This window comes from Saccopteryx bilineata, chromosome 5 (assembly GCF_036850765.1).
Source record: "Saccopteryx bilineata isolate mSacBil1 chromosome 5, mSacBil1_pri_phased_curated, whole genome shotgun sequence".
In the NCBI taxonomy this organism is placed as follows: Eukaryota; Metazoa; Chordata; class Mammalia; order Chiroptera; family Emballonuridae; genus Saccopteryx; species Saccopteryx bilineata.
The window spans coordinates 225,428,345-225,437,022 of record NC_089494.1 but is presented as its reverse complement, the minus strand read 5'-3'; the positions used below and the strand labels follow the sequence as shown (position 1 = coordinate 225,437,022).

The following is an 8,678-nucleotide window of genomic DNA, read 5'->3' as shown; positions in this document are numbered from 1 at the left end:
CCATTTTCTCCACACTTGATCTTAGCCAAAAGGCTGAAAAGTGATACAACCATTTTCTCCTACTCACAGATTTTATGAGTCAGTAATCTGGAGAATGCATTGTGGAGATGCTTATCTCTACTCTAATGAGGTCTGAAGTCTGGGGTCTGGGGCCACGGCTGCAACATCTCAATGATGGGAAAGTTGGTTAATTGATGGTGACACCAGCACCTCTCTGGCACCTGAGCTGAGAGGACTCTAAGACTAAGCACTGCCAGTTGGGTCACTTCTATGTGAATTCTCTGGTAGTTTGGTTTCTTCCCAGCATGATGTCCTCAGGGCAGTTGGCCTTCTTACATGTGACTCAAAGATGCAAGCATAAATGGCCCCAGGAACAAGGTAGAAACTACATGGCTTTTTCTGCAGTGGGAGAGAAACTGCTTTCCGTCTACCCACCTTAGGTTCATTGGCTGGTTCATTGGCATATTAAACTGACAAAGGCCTGGCCTGTGGCGGTGCAGTGGATAAAGACTCAGCCGGGAATGTTGAGGTTGCCCGTTCAAATCCCTGGGCTTACCTGGTCAAGGCTTCCTGCTTCTCCTCCCTCTTTCTCACCCTCTTTCTTTCTCTCCCCCCTTCCTCCAAAATAATCAATAAATAAAATCTTTTAAAAATGTTAAAAAGGCCTGGCCGGTTGGCTGAGTGGTAGAGCGTCGGCCTAGCGTGCGGAGGACCCGGGTTCGATTCCCGGCCAGGGCACACAGGAGAAGCGCCCATTTGCTTCTCCACCCCTCCGCCACGCTTTCCTCTCTGTCTCTCTCTTCCCCTCCCGCAGCCAAGGCTCCATTGGAGCAAAGATGGCCCGGGCGCTGGGGATGGCTCTGTGGCCTCTGCCTCAGGCGCTAGAGTGGCTCTGGTTGCAACATGGCGACGCCCAGGAGGGGCAGAGCATCGCCCCCTGGTGGGCAGAGCCTCGCCCCATGGTGGGCGTGCTGGGTGGATCCCGGTCGGGCGCATGCGGGAGTCTGTCTGACTGTCTCTCCCTGTTTCCAGCTTCAGAAAAATGAAAAAAAAAAAAAAAAGTTAAAAAAATAAACTGACAAAAAAAAATTAACAAGAGAAAAACATTCAGCATTATTTATATATATGACTGGATGGAATATAGTTCATTAATTAAAAAATGAAATCTTGGCCTGACCTGTGGTGGCGCAGTGGATAAAGCGTCAACCTGGAAATGCTGAGGTGGCCGGTTCGAAACCCTGGGCTTGCCTGGTCAAGGCACATATGGGAGTTGATGCTTCCTGCTCCTCACCCCTTCTCTCTCTCTCTCCTTTCTAAAATGAATAAAAAATAAAAAAAAAGAAATCTTGCCATTTGTGACAACATGGATGGACCTAGAGGTATTGTGCTAAGTAAAATAAGTCCAGCAAAGAAAGACAAATACCATATGATTTCACTTATATGTGGAATTTTTAAAATAAACAGACTCATAGATACAGAGAACAAACAGATGATTGCCAGAGAGGAGAAGGATGGGTAGATGGGTAATAAAGGAAAAGGGGCCTGACCTGTGGTGGCGCAGTGGATAAAGTTTCGTCGACCTGGAAATGCTGAGGTCACCGGTTCGAAACCCTGTGCTTGCCTGGTCAAGGCACATATGGGAGTTGATGCTTCCTGCTCCTCCCCTCTTCTCTCTCTCTGTCACCCCCCCCCCTCTCCCTCTCCTCTCTAAAATGAATAAATAAAAAAATAAAATTTTTCTAAAAAAAGGAAAAGCGAATAGGAGGCACAAAATTCCAGTTGTTATAAAATAAAGAACCACAAGGATGTATCAATAGTACAGTATACAGCACAGGGAATATAGTAACTTTGTATGGTGACAGATGGTTACTAGACTTATGGTGATCACATTATAGATATATAAACATAGAATAATTATAATGTACACCTAAAACTAATATAATATTGTATGCCAACTAGTATATTTTAATAAAACAAGAGAAAAACACACAAGTTTCTTAACATGTTCATAAGACATACTCTGTGATGAGTAACTCAAAGGATTGTTATAACTTGGGCTTATATAACAGCTTTAAAAAATCAACTATAAATTTTTAGAGCAGTGACAACATAATAAAAAGGACTTCAAGTGGTTAGAAAAGCAAATTGTGGGAAGATAAACATAGGGACAACTAATGGGAGATAAGGGCTAGTTTTAACAAGATTTGTTTTGGTGCCGTCTCTGGGCTGATTAGGTTCTACAGTTGTGTCTGGTGATTAACTGCCCTCCTTCCCGATAGAGAGGAGACAGGACACCTTTGCAATTTATGTCCTGCATTTAGCCAAGTAGAGGAAAGGCAGAGAGATTTTATTATATCTTTTCTCTCTTAATTGCCTTTAGCTCAAAAGAATCCTAATGTCAAAGTGGCTTACTTTGGGGTGGTATGTTCTGCTACTCTCCATTGACTTAACTTTGAATGTCACACAGTGTTGGGCAGATAAAATATATTATGCTCACTTTATTAAAGATGGCGCTGCCCACGTGGAAGCCCGTCTCCCAGGTGATGATATTAGTTGCCCTTATGCTTGGAATGGGCGTAATTATATTAATGTGTGTTGGGGTGGGCTATGGACAGGCAGGATCCTTGTAGCCTGGGGCTTGGTTTTAGGACTAAGCCTTTCCCACCCTTTTTGATGTGGGGTGATACAATCCCATCATGCCTCAGATAAGTGACTTTGTATTAGAGACTTCCCTATTTTGTATATTGGATTAAAGGTTTTGATTTCTGCACTATAAAGTGGAGAAGACCCGGAGCTTGCTCTCTCTCCGTTTCTGAGATTAGTATTAGAGAGGGGAGCAGAGGAAAGCCACGTGGAGGAGGCCAGGAGAAGCAGCCAAGATGGCGGAGTGCTGAAGGAAAAGCCAGTTTGTGCAGAATTTGTGCAGGGAGAAGGAAGGAGATGGGGAACAGAAGTGAATAAGTCTGGTGAGCTAGAAACCTTTGCTTCTAGGAAACTCGGATAAGTCAGTAGCTTTGTGAGCACTGAATGAGTGGGTTTTGGAGCCCAGTGTGTGTTTTACGTGCCCACTGGGTGCAAGCTAAAATTAAAGATGAGCCTGACCAGGTGGTGGCGCAGTAGATAGAGCGTTGGACTGGGATGTGGAGGACCCAGGTTCAAGACTCTGAGGTCGCCAGCTTGAGCGCAGGCTCATCTGGTTTGAGCAAAGCTCACCAGCTTGGACCCAAGGTCGCTGGCTTGACCAAGGGGTTACTCGGGCTGCTGAAGGCCCACGATTAAGGCACATATGAGAAAGCAATCAATGAACAACTAAGGTGTTGCAATGAAAAACTAATGATTGATGCTTCTTATCTCTCTCCGTTCCTGTCTGTCTGTTCCTATCTATCCCTCTCTCTGACTCTGTCTCTGTAAAAATAAATAAAGCTTTAAAGATGATGGGCCACCAGTTTTTGGCTTCGTTGTTTCATTACCATCTGTCCGAATCCAATGCAAACCTGCATCGGCCAGGCTGCTGTGATGGTGGCCGTGGATACTGGCTTCACACACAGTATCACTTCCATAGCATTTTATTTGATACAAGTGAGTCATAAGCTTGCCTATGTTCAAAAGGAGGACACACAGATTCTACCTCTCCTAGTAAAAACTCCCTAGGTTACGTTACAGGAAAGCTTATCAGATAAGAAGGATTGGTTGCAGCCATCTTTAGAAAATACAATCTTCCCAGCAGCTATGACCATTCTTGGATATTTATTGTGACCATATGTACATTTCTGTTGGGTCTATACCTTGGAGTGCAATTGTTGGGTCAAAGTATCTATATGTATGCGAAGCTTCAGTAGATAATGCTAAATGGTTTGTTTGCTTGCTTGCTTGTTTTTTTAGCTTGTGCCAATTTGTGATCCTGTAAATGAAATTTCCAGTTGCTCTGTATCTTTACTAACAATTGGCATTGTTTTTCTCAGTTTAGTCATTTGGCTAGGTATACAGTGATATTGCATTATGGTTTAAATTTGCATATAAACCTGATGACTATTGAAACTGAGGACCTTTTCATGTTTATTGGCTGTTTGAATATCTGCTTTTGTGAAGTGCCTGCTCTCTCCTGGACAAACTGAAATGGTTGGTCATCCTATTGTTGCCATAATGTAGGACACCACTGATGAGCCAACTTCAGAACTCTCTGTGGAATCAAGTGGAGCTTCACCTAGGTGGCAAGAGCATCACAGTTCAATTTCTCCCTCTGCTCCATCCTGCATCCCTTATTCTTTCACAGGTGCTGATCCTAGAGACTCCCCAATAAACAAGAAGCATGCAGTTCTCCCACCAGAATCTGTTATCCAGGGAACTCAATGTCATATATATATATAATGGGTCCTGTTGGGCGGATAAAATGTATTATGCTCACTTTGTTAAAGATGGCGCTGCCCACGTGGAGGCCGTCACCCAGGTAATATTAATGTGTGTTGGGGCAAGCTGTGGGCAGGCAGAATCCTTGTAGCCTGGTGCTTGGTTTTGGGATTAAGCCTTTCCCACCCTTTTTGATGTGGGGTGGTACAATCCCATCATGCCCCAGATATGTGACTTTGTATTAGAGACTTCCCTATTTTGTATATTGGATTAAAGGTTTTGATTTCTACACTATAAAATGGGGGCTGAACAGGAGCTTGCGCTCTCTCGGTTCCTGGGATTAGCATTAGAGAGCAGAGAGCAGAGAAAGGCCACGTGGAGGAGGCCAGGAGAAGCAGCCAAGATGGCGGAGTGTTGAGTGAGAGGCCAGTTTGTGCAGAGTTTGTGCAGGGAGAAGGAAGGAGATGGGGAACAGAGGTGAATAAGTCTGGTGAGCTAGAAACCTTTGATTCTACGGAACTTGGATAAGTCAGTAGCTTTGTGAGCACTGAATGTGAGTTGGTTTTGGAGCCCAGTGTGTGTGTTTTACTTGCCCACTGGGTGCAAGCTAGGATTAAAGGTAATGGCCCATCAGTTTTTGGCTCCGTTGTTTCTTTACCGACTGTCCGAATCCAATGCGAACCTGCATGGGCCAGGCTGCTGTGATGGTGGCCCTGGCTTCTGGCTTTACAGGTCCTAATGATATAATGCCTTTTCTTGCTGGGCATTAAAAGTAACAACGATATGAAAGCCACTGGTTGAGTAGATATTACTTTTGTCCACCCAGTAAACCTCTCTTCCATTAGTGACAGCATCCTGCTTCTTTTAGGGGATGTAATACTCCTCTGTTGGTCAAATAAGTTTGTAAATATGAAATATGTATGTTTTCTCACTTATAGTTTGCATTGTGTGTGTGTGGGGGGGACAGACTGTAAGCAGGCAGGGTCGTTATAGCCTAAGACTTTGTTTTAAGACTAAGCTTTTCCCCACACCCTTGACTGATTGCATGATGGAGGGTAGTGCACTCTCATGAGGAATCCCATTATGCTTCAAATAAGTGACTTTGTATCAGAGACTTCCTTGTTTGTATATTGGATTAAAGGTTTGGATTTCTATACTATAAAGTGGGGGCAGACCCGGAGCTTGCTCTATCTCGGTTCCTGATATTAGTATTAGAGGAGAGTAGAGAAAGGCCACGTGGAGGAGCCCAGGAGAAGCAGCCAAGATGGTGGAGTGCTGAGGGAGAAGCCAGTTAGTGCAGACTTCGTGCAGGAGAAGAAGATGGGGAACAGAGGTGAATAAGTCTGGTGAGCTAGAAACCTTTGATTCTAGGAAACTCGGATAAGTCAGTAGCTTTGTGAGTGTAAGAATCCATGGGAATCCAAAAGACCAGAGTAACAGGCTTTATTGAAAGGAAGAAAGGAACCCTGCCAGGCACTTCTCCTGGGGGAGAAGAGCACCAGTTACAGACTAGGGGCGAGTTATATAGTGTTTGAGAGAGCCTGAGGGGATACTGAAGCAAAAGTCTTGGTATGTCCAGAATGCTCCTCCTTGGGGGCTTGGAGCATGTGGGTGTTGAATCAAAAGTCCTGGTGTGTCCGGAGCCCCTCCTTGAGGCGGCTTCTCAGCTTTTTGGAATTCCTATCTCAGGGTCAATAGTCCAGTAAGGGTGAGGTCTGACAGATAAGCGGAACATCAAGAGGGCAGTTTGGAATTTACAAATCTATCAGTGAGCACTGAATGAGTGGGTTTTGGAGCCCAGTGAGTATTTTTACTTGCCCGCCAGGTACAAGCTAGGATTAAAGGTAATGGCCCACCAGTTATTGGCTCTGTTGTTTCATTACCATCTGTCTGAAGCTAATGTGAACCTGCATGGTCTAGGCGGCTGTGATGGTGACCATAGCTACTGGCTTTACATCCTCCAACTCAAGTAAGAGATTCTTGTAGGTACCTCCAATTTAAGTACCCTATCCTCTGCCAACTCTCAACCACCAACACAGGAATAGACCTGTGACTCAAACAGACCAATCAGAATCTTTTCTTAGAACTTTTCTACACTAAAGAAAAAGAGTTCTTCTTTCCTATGTACTCCTAGAGGCCATCTATAGCCTGTAATAGGTAGAAAAGCAGAGGAAGTGTGGAGAAAGCGATCCCTTGACATTTTAGTCTGGATCCAGGACAGTCCTGAGACCTATTTGCGCCTCTGCCCTTCCCTGGTTCTCCTCCAGTGAGGCTTCTGCAAATTGCAACCAAAAGGATCCTGACTAGTGCACAGGCTTTTAAAAAGAGTAGATTATGATTATGTATCAGGCAAATAACCAACAGTTGCACTGCTGCTTCTGTTTACTGGTTATTCTTCTTCCCCCTGTTACCTTGTTTTCTCTACTTAATCAAATCGAACCCTTCCTTCAAGATGTGTACAAATGGCCCCTGCCCTGTGAAGTCAAACTTTCCTGCCACTCCCAGTTTAGATGCATTCAGTTCACAGACATTACTGAACTTTGTGATTATGTTAATAGCTGCTGCTATACTAGTACTGCGGGCCAAAGACAGAACAGTGTGCAACCTTGCCATCCAGGTGGTTTAGTACTACAGTGGGGAAAGCTGACCCATTAAACAGATAGTTACCATATAAAGTGGCAAGTGCAATGAGATATTAGAGATCCCCTAGTAGGGAAAGTATGTGGCAGCTAGCCTCCAGGATGGTCCCCATTAATCTCCACCTCCTGGTATTCATACTCTGTGTAGTTCCTTCTCATATTGCAGGGGTTGGGAACCTATGGCTCGCAAGTCAGATGTGGCTCTTTTAATGGCTGCATCTGGCTCACAGACAAATCTTTAATAAAAAAATAATAATAACGTTAAAAATATAAAACATTCTCATGCATTACAATCCATTCATTTCCTACCGCTCATGTTCATGGTTGCGCGTGGCCGGAGCCAATCACAGCTGTCCTTCAGGACAATAACAAATTTTTTTTTTTTTTTTTTTTTCTGAAGCTGGAAATGGGGAGAGACAGTCAGACAGACTCCCGCATGCACCCGAACGGGATCCACCCAGCACGCCCTCCAGGGCGACGCTCTGCCCACCAGGGGGCGATGCTCTGCTGCGACCAGAGCCACTCCAGTGACTGGGGCAGAGGCCAAGGAGCCATCCCCAGCGCCCAGGCCATCTTTGCTCCAATGGAGCCTCGGCTGCGGGAGGGGAAGAGAGAGACAGAGAGGAAGGAGGGGGTGGGGGTGGAGAAGCAAATGGGTGCTTCTCCTATGTGCCCTGGCCGGGAATCGAACCCGGTTCCCCTGCACACGAGGCTGACGCTCTACCGCTGAGCCAACCAGCCAGGGCCAATACCAAATTTTTACTGGATAATTTGTAACGTACCTGGGTCATTGTGAGGTCAGGAAGTAAAACTTCCCTCCTTTTAATCAAGTAGTCAGCTAGCTAATTGTGGAAACCCTTTTGATGTAGAAGATGACTAAAAGAAAAAAAGATGAGGAGTATCATACTTTTCAGCAGGAATGGACAGATGAATTCAACTTTGTGGAGAGAACAGATTCTGCAGTGTGTCTAATATGCAATGATAAAATTGCATCGATGAAACAGTCACATATAAAGCGGCACTTCAACACATGCCATACTACATTTGCATCAAAATATCCAGCGGGAGACAGCAGGAAGAAAGCATGTCAAGAGCTACTGTGCAGAGGTACAAGCTAGTCAGCAGCAACTCTGTATTTGGACCCAACAAGGTGATTGGAATTTGGCTAGCTTTGCTGGTGCTTTAGCAATGTGAGAAACAGAAAGCCATTCACAGATGGGGAGTATGCCAAAACATTCATGCTTGATGTTGCCAATGAACTTTTGGACGACTTTTCAGATAAAGACAAGATAATCAAACGAATAAAAGACATGCTTCTGTCAGCAAGAGCTGTCCACAATTGTACCATCATGATGGCAAATCAAATTGAAGCAACGCAAGCAAAGGACATAAATGCAACACCATTCTTTTCTCTCGCTTTGGATGAGTCAACAGACATAAGCCATTTATCCCAGTTCAGTGTGATTGCAAGGTAAGCTGTCGGTGATACACTATGTGAGGAAAGTCTTGTTGTTTTGCCTATGAAAGAGACAACAAGAGGGGAGGATTTATTCAAGTCTTTCACTGAGTTCACTAAAGAAAAATATCTACCAATGGATAAACTTATTTCAGTGTGTTCTGATGGTATTCTGTGCATGGTGAGGAAAAACAGAGGATTAATAGTGCTTCTTTGTGAACATGAAAAGAGATCCA

At 44.5% G+C, this 8,678-nt stretch overlaps 1 non-coding gene across 1 annotated transcript; it reads right to left on the bottom strand.

Moving 5' to 3' along the window:
• Positions 1–7,656: 7,656 nt before the first annotated feature.
• Positions 7,657–7,732, bottom strand: TRNAT-CGU (transfer RNA threonine (anticodon CGU)). Its single transcript has one exon. It is a non-coding gene; the product is annotated as a tRNA-Thr (tRNA).
• Positions 7,733–8,678: the final 946 nt, after the last annotated feature.